Here is a 7,364-nt window from a genome sequence, read left to right on the forward strand (position 1 = left end):
ACATTCCTTCAGTGCCTAATAATAATAGCACATTAGCTTATAATTAAACATGAGGCCACACTCATGAGTCTTTATTTTCCATGCTGTCTTTCACAATAACAGGCACCAGCTATGCATTACACAGAAGGCAACACAGCTGGCACTGGAAAAAAAAACAACGACCAGATTGCAATGACATGCTGCCAGTATTGGAGTGGGTATTTGTCCCTGTGAACCAGCCTTCCTTGGGGGCAGGAGGGGTGAATGGGGGTGCTAAATTAGCACTAATGCAGCAATTACGAATTACTGTTTTGTAAAAGTCTCCTGCGGGTGACTTTCCTGGTCACATGTGCACTCCTCTGACTTAGCTGAAGTCCTAACAAGGCTGCTGACCTAAAGCTTACAGGCATTTCTTTGCCTCTTTCCAGTCTTAGCCGTGTTCTTTAAAAAAATACCCCAAAAATACACAGAACAACGTAACAGCAATATCAGGCTTTGCCACTACTTACCTACAAAAAAACCCCCCAAACCTATACCAAAAGAAAAAAGAAATCCCCAGACCCTACCATAAATGCATACTGGGTATCATCTGACTTCTTTTCTCTAGTTGAGTTGGCAGGTTGAACTCAGCTGCCCCAAGTCTGAAAAGAAACCTGTTCCCCGCACCACTTTCTGCCAGCTTCCCTCCCTCGACTTCAGCTCACGCCCTGAAGCAAGCCACGGCAACAGTGTGAACCAGCTCCTAAACCACGGGCTCTGCCTACTCACCCACCAGCTCCAGCCCTCACGCAACCCCCTAAAACTTGCACGAACCCCCGCACGCTTGGGAAGCGGGTTTGAGAGGTGGTGTGAAGGCACGGAGAGCTCCATGGAGCTGAGCCTTGCTCCAGGTCCCCCATGCTGCCTAACTGCTCGCTGGCAGCAGAAAGGGCTGCAAGATGAACATAAGCTCCTCTTGCTCGCCTGCAAAATCAGGTAGAGGTTGCTTGCAAGGTTTCTGCATACACCGTGCTAGCCTGCTTCCTTAGGGCTTCTGACCGTGGCCCCAGGTGGCTGTTTCAGCCCAAGGAGTAACAAATGTAGGAAAAAAAGATACAGTGAAATGCTGTTGATGACCGTAAGCTTCCCGTTTTCATCTCTAGACGTGATTTTTCAATCTGGCCTCTGCCTGCATGCCTGCAGTAGTGTAGTCTGGGTTTCTGCCAGCACCCGCTGGTGCCGGCTCCGTGTGCAGGAGCCCCAGCAGCGGCAAAGGTGCCTCACACTATCCCCATTCCTCGCTCCTCCATCCTAGCCTCTGCCTCCGGCGGAAAGCGCAGCCCCTGATGCATTACCTGTCTTTGCAACAGTTTGTTCCCAGCACCCGGTAGCTTTATTTACCTGCTACTTAGCACGAGGTGCTGCAGCGCCATGTTTCTACAGGCCTCGAGAGGACTCAACAAGCCTGCGGTTCAAACATGCTCGGCGGTGGTGGCGAGGGGAGAGAATTGCTGGGTGATTGCAAAGAGGCCCGGAGGCAAACCTCAGCCCTTTCATTCCTGCCTCCTCTCTTGCACCACCTTGGCTCTGCACAACAGGGTTGCAAGAAAAACAAGGCATATGGGAGCTGCTCTACAAGGTGTCCTTTAGCAGAGAGGTCTGGGGGGGGGGAATATCTGCTCTCCTCCACACTCCTGTAACCCCAGCTGGGTGGCATAAGGTGCAGACCGGCTTGCAGGTGTCCCCAAAAACCCCAGCAAAGCCTTCAGGTGCTGCGGTGCTCTGCTGCTGGGGCGCAAACCTGTGTTACCTCCCTGGCTGCCCCTGGGCCCAGCTGCTGATCAGATCCTGTCATCCCTGCACCTTGTGGAGGGGGCATCCAGCCTTTCCCCTTCCCTCCTCGTCTCCGACAGGGAGCACTTTCTTCAAGCAGCATTGATTTTGATCTGTTTCTTTGAAGGAGACCCACACAAGCAAGGAAGAAAGAGTGCTGGGCTTCTTTACACAAGTCCTGGGGCCAGGGGTTTGAGATAAGATGTCAGCCGCGCTTAGCCTGTCCTGTTTGTTGGCCAAAACCGCCTGCACATGCACCTCCCTCCCCTCTCCCTGCTTTTGGGATGCACTTTAACCCGGGGGGCTGCGGCAAAACTCCAAACACGGGTGCTCCTATCGCCTACCCGAGCCAGGGAGAGGTTCACAACCCAAAGTCAGTGCTGATTAAACAGAGCAGCGTAACAGCACAGGAAGCCTTTTCAACAGGGGAGGCGGCAGAAGGCAGATCCCAACATGTCGGGCTGCTGCGGTCGCTCGGCGGCTGAGCGTCACGGGCTGCCGGCAGCGAGACGCGGGGCCGGGAGGCAGCGTGTTGCGGCTGGGAGCGGCACGGAGGCAGGCACGATGCCCGGCTGGGCTGGGAAGCCCTCCCTGCTGCACGGGGGAAGTCCTGAGCTTGTAGGGAACCACGCGACAGGCACTTGAGCGAAAACGGGGTTTAAAATGACTGCAGCCACCACCTTATTTACCTTGTGTTTTTGAAATGCTGTGGGAGAGGCTTTCAAGCTTTTCTCTACAATTATGTAGAGCAAAGACCATTTAAAAGCTAATAAAGAGCAACTCGCAATCTGCACAGAAACACCTGGCTCTGAGAGGCTTTAGTAGAAACATGCAGAAGCACAAGATAGATACTACAGCTATGGCAATGACAAGGGGAAAGACGCTCTGCAGTCTTCCCTGGAAGAACAGGCAAGAGCCCATTTGCAGGCGCTGCTCCCTGGGACAGGCTCGGCCCCACAGGCAGAGAGTCACCCTTGACCGCGGCAGGAATAAGGGCCCACGGGCTGCAGACTCACAACATGCACGAGAGACAAATTTGCCTGATGAGTCCCCCCAAGTCTCCATTACCTGATCGGATCACAGGAAATAAATCCTGGCAGAGCCAGTTTTCACACGAGTTCACGCCCTGACCCTGCCTCAACAGGGACCAGGTCCAATACATTTCCTTTTTATCTATTTAAATAGGATTGCTTTTCTTAGTCCACTAACAGGCAGAACATGCCAAGTCCTGTGCTGCCATTACTGATGTCTGCCATGTGTTTTAAAATCCCCAGTGAGGCTGGCTTTGTCCCAGCATCATCTTGCTCTTTGCAAAGATGCTTAGCTAGGGGCATCATAGGAGGTTAAGCAGGCCACAATTATAACTGACATTGGGAACATTTATCACAGTAGCTATATCCAAAAGCATATGTGCAATGGGGTTTAGACATTTGCAAAATCGAAGTCTAGAAGTTTGTATGCAGTGAATATAAAGGCTGACTTCAGCCTAACCTGAAGTCTCTCTGCCAGTCTCAGGGGCTCACAAAAATCTCCAACATCTTCCTTTAAAAAAAAAAAAAACAACAAAATAAAATTTAAATCTAATCAGCAGACTAGTCCATCCCAGTTTGAAGAAGATGCTAGATGCCTTGAGATTAACTTAGCCTGGCCACCAGCTTCCATTCCCCAGTATCTTCCTGCTTGGTCCCAATTCCTGAGCATGGCAGCATCCCTCTGCCCAGTGCAGCCGGGGTATAACTTGCGTAGTACCTTCAGGACGGATGGGAGGTACCAAGCTTTCTCCCCATGTTGAAGCTCCTTGTTTTTCCACACAAGGACATGCGAGCCTATGCTCCAACTGAGCTCCCCCCGCGGGGAGCAGTAGGGAAGAAGAGGAGGAAGAGGAAGCTGCACTGCACAGCTGCTGCTATAGTGGTAACCATGGCCTGGGGGAGCAGAGCAGCAAAGGGCGACCGACCGCTGACGAGCAGCCAGGGCTTTCTGTTTCCACTTGACCTAAATCCAGATTTGGATAGCGGTTTATTAAGGAAAGGCAGCACTACTCCATTGCTCTCCAAGTTAAACCGCTCTCAGGACCACCCCTGTTCTCCTCTCACCCTTTGGGCTCCTGACACATTTCTCAGTGCACCGATTCCCAGGGAAGAAGTTTGCTTTAGTGCAGCAAACCAGGCCAACCAGCGCAGATGCAGACAAGCTCCCTTGCCACAGCTACAACCCGCAGAGCGTGCGTTGCCCTCCCTTTCACTGGGGCAGCGTTTTCTCTGCTGAAAAGGTCCCAGCTCTGGGACGTTTCCAAAGCAAAAAGCTTTGCAGAGTTGGAAACTGAGGGCTCACTCCCCATCCTTGGCTCTGCCGGCTTCGGGGAAAGAGAAAGGTGCAGAACTGCTCCTGGCATCCCCTTCCCAGGGCCACGGCAGTGCCAGGGACACAGCCCCAGACACGCTTTCGGCAGAGCACCCTTTCTCCTCGCAGGCCTGCCAGGACTAGGCAGCTCTGCAGCAGCCCTTTACCCTGGATGGCGAACGAACCCCGGCAGCTTGCGTGGCATGTGCCGGCACGCACCACGCTACAGGTGGCTCCGGCTCACCGCCGCCTGCCTTTCCATCGCGGGAGGCTCCCGGCCAGATGAGGCTGGCTGAGGTTTTCCAGCCAGCTTTTTGGCAGGGAGGTGGCGTTGCAGACGCCGCTGGACTTTCTCCATTCATTTCTACCCATTAGTAACCAAAACAGCTGCTCCAGCCTTAAGCCAGAGTAAAGCCCGACGGTGAAGGCAGTAGTAATTAGCTGTGCTGGCAGTGCACCCAGTGAAGCAAAATGGCTGAGTAGTCATCATGGCTCATAACCAGCCTGTGCCAGTGGGGAAGCTGAGGCCTCCCTGATCCTCTCCTTCCTCTGAGCTTCCCTTGCCTCTCAATTAGTTGCCTCCTTCCTGGAGGAATTAAAAGAAAAAATAAACTAAAAGGCCAACAAATGCAGAGGAACATGCTGGCTTTTCCCCACTGGTGGAGATGTGTGCCTGAAGGGGGGTGCCCTGTTTCCCATCACTGGGGTGCATGCTGGCAGCTGAAAGACAGGGGTGAAGCAGGGCTGGCTTGGGGTTGGGCAGAGGGTGCAGCTCCCTGGCAGTGGCACAGCTAGCCAAGCTGGCCCTGGCACAGCTAGCCAAGCTGGCCCTCAGAAAGGGACTGTTTTGCTCCATGATGTTTTGGGGGCAGTGGGGCTGTGCCAGCCCCCTGACAGAGTCTCTCCAGGCTGGAGCGGGCCAGGAAAAGCTGCTCCGGGGGAAGCTGTCATTCCCTTAATGACAGCAACCCATTTCGAAGGGATTTTATGCATCTGACTCCCATTAAAACCAGAGGGATGCCAACCTAAGGGACTTGGCCAGCATCGTGCTTGACGCCTGCAGGTGGCTGGGACCACTCCTGCAGATGCCACCTCCTCCGCTCCCTCCTGCCCTGCGGAGGGGCTGGGCTGGGGGGATGCACCACAGCACCCTGCTGCCTCCCTCCAGCCAACAGCCCCGTGCATGCTCTAAGGCACCCAGAAAAAGCCCCACAGGGCTTAAAGTCGGGTTATTTCCATGTAAAATTCCCAGAACTGTGCTCCGAGGTGCGCCGCAAGGGGCCCTCATGCATGCCACCAGTTTGTCCCCTCTGTGAGTTTGTGGGCAGGGCATTCTCTCAGCCCCTCTCCCTCTGCTCTTTACTCGACTGCTCCGAAGCAGCCGGTGTCACAGGTTGGCACGAGCATCACAACAAGGCGGTATGGCTTCCCGGAGAAGGACCCGACCTGCCGATCAGCCCCGTGGCGAGCACGCAGCAACCCTGGCTGCTGCTGCATCCCTGCTGCTGTTTGCGAGCAATTAACAGGGACATAGGACAGGGTGAGGCTGGGCGAGGTAGGAGACCAGAGGCAATAAGGATGGGATCTCAAGCTATTTCAGCTTTTTAATGCGGCTCTTTCTTCACTGTGATCACAGGGACGGTCAGGTGCCCGTGCATGTGTACCTACCTACACAGGCACACGCGCTTGCCTAGCTGCACACGCAGGCTTATAGGCACACACGTGCCTGCTCTCTGCCTGCACACATGGGCATGCATCTGTGCACACGCATTCACAAATGCAATATTCATTTCTTATTTTTACGGTGAAAATTAGCCACTTTTCAAGGCAGGGAGTTCTCAGACCACTGCGTCCACCAAACTGACCCCAGCCCAAGCCACTTACAGACAGGGCCGTAATTCTTTGCTTTCAGAAACAGGCTACAAAAACGAGAAGGGAGATGGCAGTGACGCATCGCTGCTTGTACAATGCTTTGCTAACCTAATCCCACCGACCGCTCAGTACCACAGCAGTTTGCAGCTCTCCCCTTAAGCTACTCCATCCCAGCTCCCTGTAGTCTATCAGAGGATCCAAATGGCTAAAAGCTGCCTCAGGGTGTATCCCTCGAGGCTGCCAAAGGTTCGAGTCAGACACATCACAGCACTGCCACAATCCTGTAATCCACTCCTGTGAGATACTGCTGCTGTCAGAAAGAAATCAAATCCCAGCTGCAAAAGAAAGAGGAAGAAACATCCACTTGCACAGTCACAAACACTGGTACGGTTGTTCCCATTCAGGTATTCCCAACCCAGTAAACACAATCTGGATCAGACCAGCATTCCCCAAATTCAGTGTTTTGCCTCAGAGTTTCCCGTGTTAAAAGCCTAAGGAAGAATCAAAACATAATCCTGATCTAAGCAGTTAGGAAGTAAAACGCTTATAGGGAAAATGCCTTCCACATCCCAGTCACTTACTACAGAGTTCATATTACCTATAATAAATGTTTCCAGAATCCTACACTGTTCTTAACAGTTACCATATTTTTTTAATATTTATATATACAGACATATTTTTTGTATTTTTATATATATACACACATATATATGTATGTGTGTATATATATATGAAAACACTTGAAAGCATTTATTTGATCAGTCTAAAGACATGCTGCCTTTGGATTCTGCTTCTACCTCCTGTTGTAGCAAAGTAAGTCATCTTTACCTTCTCTCTAGCAGTCACATGAGATATGGGATACAAACTCTTACAGTTTCCTCTACTTATTGACAACAGCTCCAACCCCATCCCATCCTAACAACCCAAATCCAGAACCAGCGTCCAAAATGGTACACGTGGCTGCTGCTGCTGCTCCTGCATCACCAAAAACTGGAGGAGCTGGGAGCAACTTATTTACTTTTGACCTTATATCTTTGCAGTGGTTTATTCCTCCCCGTCCCCCAGCTGCCTTCTTCAACACACTTTTGAATAACTGTCTCTGCTGATGCAGTGACAGCGTCAAGCTGACACTAAAGGGCAGTCTTTGGCCCATAGAGAAGGTATTTACCAAGTATTTCTTACATCCGTTGCAGACGTATGCATGCACACACAGAGTAAGCGGTCAGTTGCAGTGCTAGACTGCTTTTACAAGCAGCAACGTATCAAGCCTCCTCCTGCCCTTCTGCTGTTTTCCCAAGCTCTATTTGTTTTCCCGGGTTTGCTCTAGGCCCTAAATATGTTCCAGATTAACAAAATTC

The sequence above is a fragment of the Gymnogyps californianus genome, chromosome 1 (genome assembly GCF_018139145.2).
Source record: "Gymnogyps californianus isolate 813 chromosome 1, ASM1813914v2, whole genome shotgun sequence".
Taxonomy (NCBI): domain Eukaryota; kingdom Metazoa; phylum Chordata; class Aves; order Accipitriformes; family Cathartidae; genus Gymnogyps; species Gymnogyps californianus.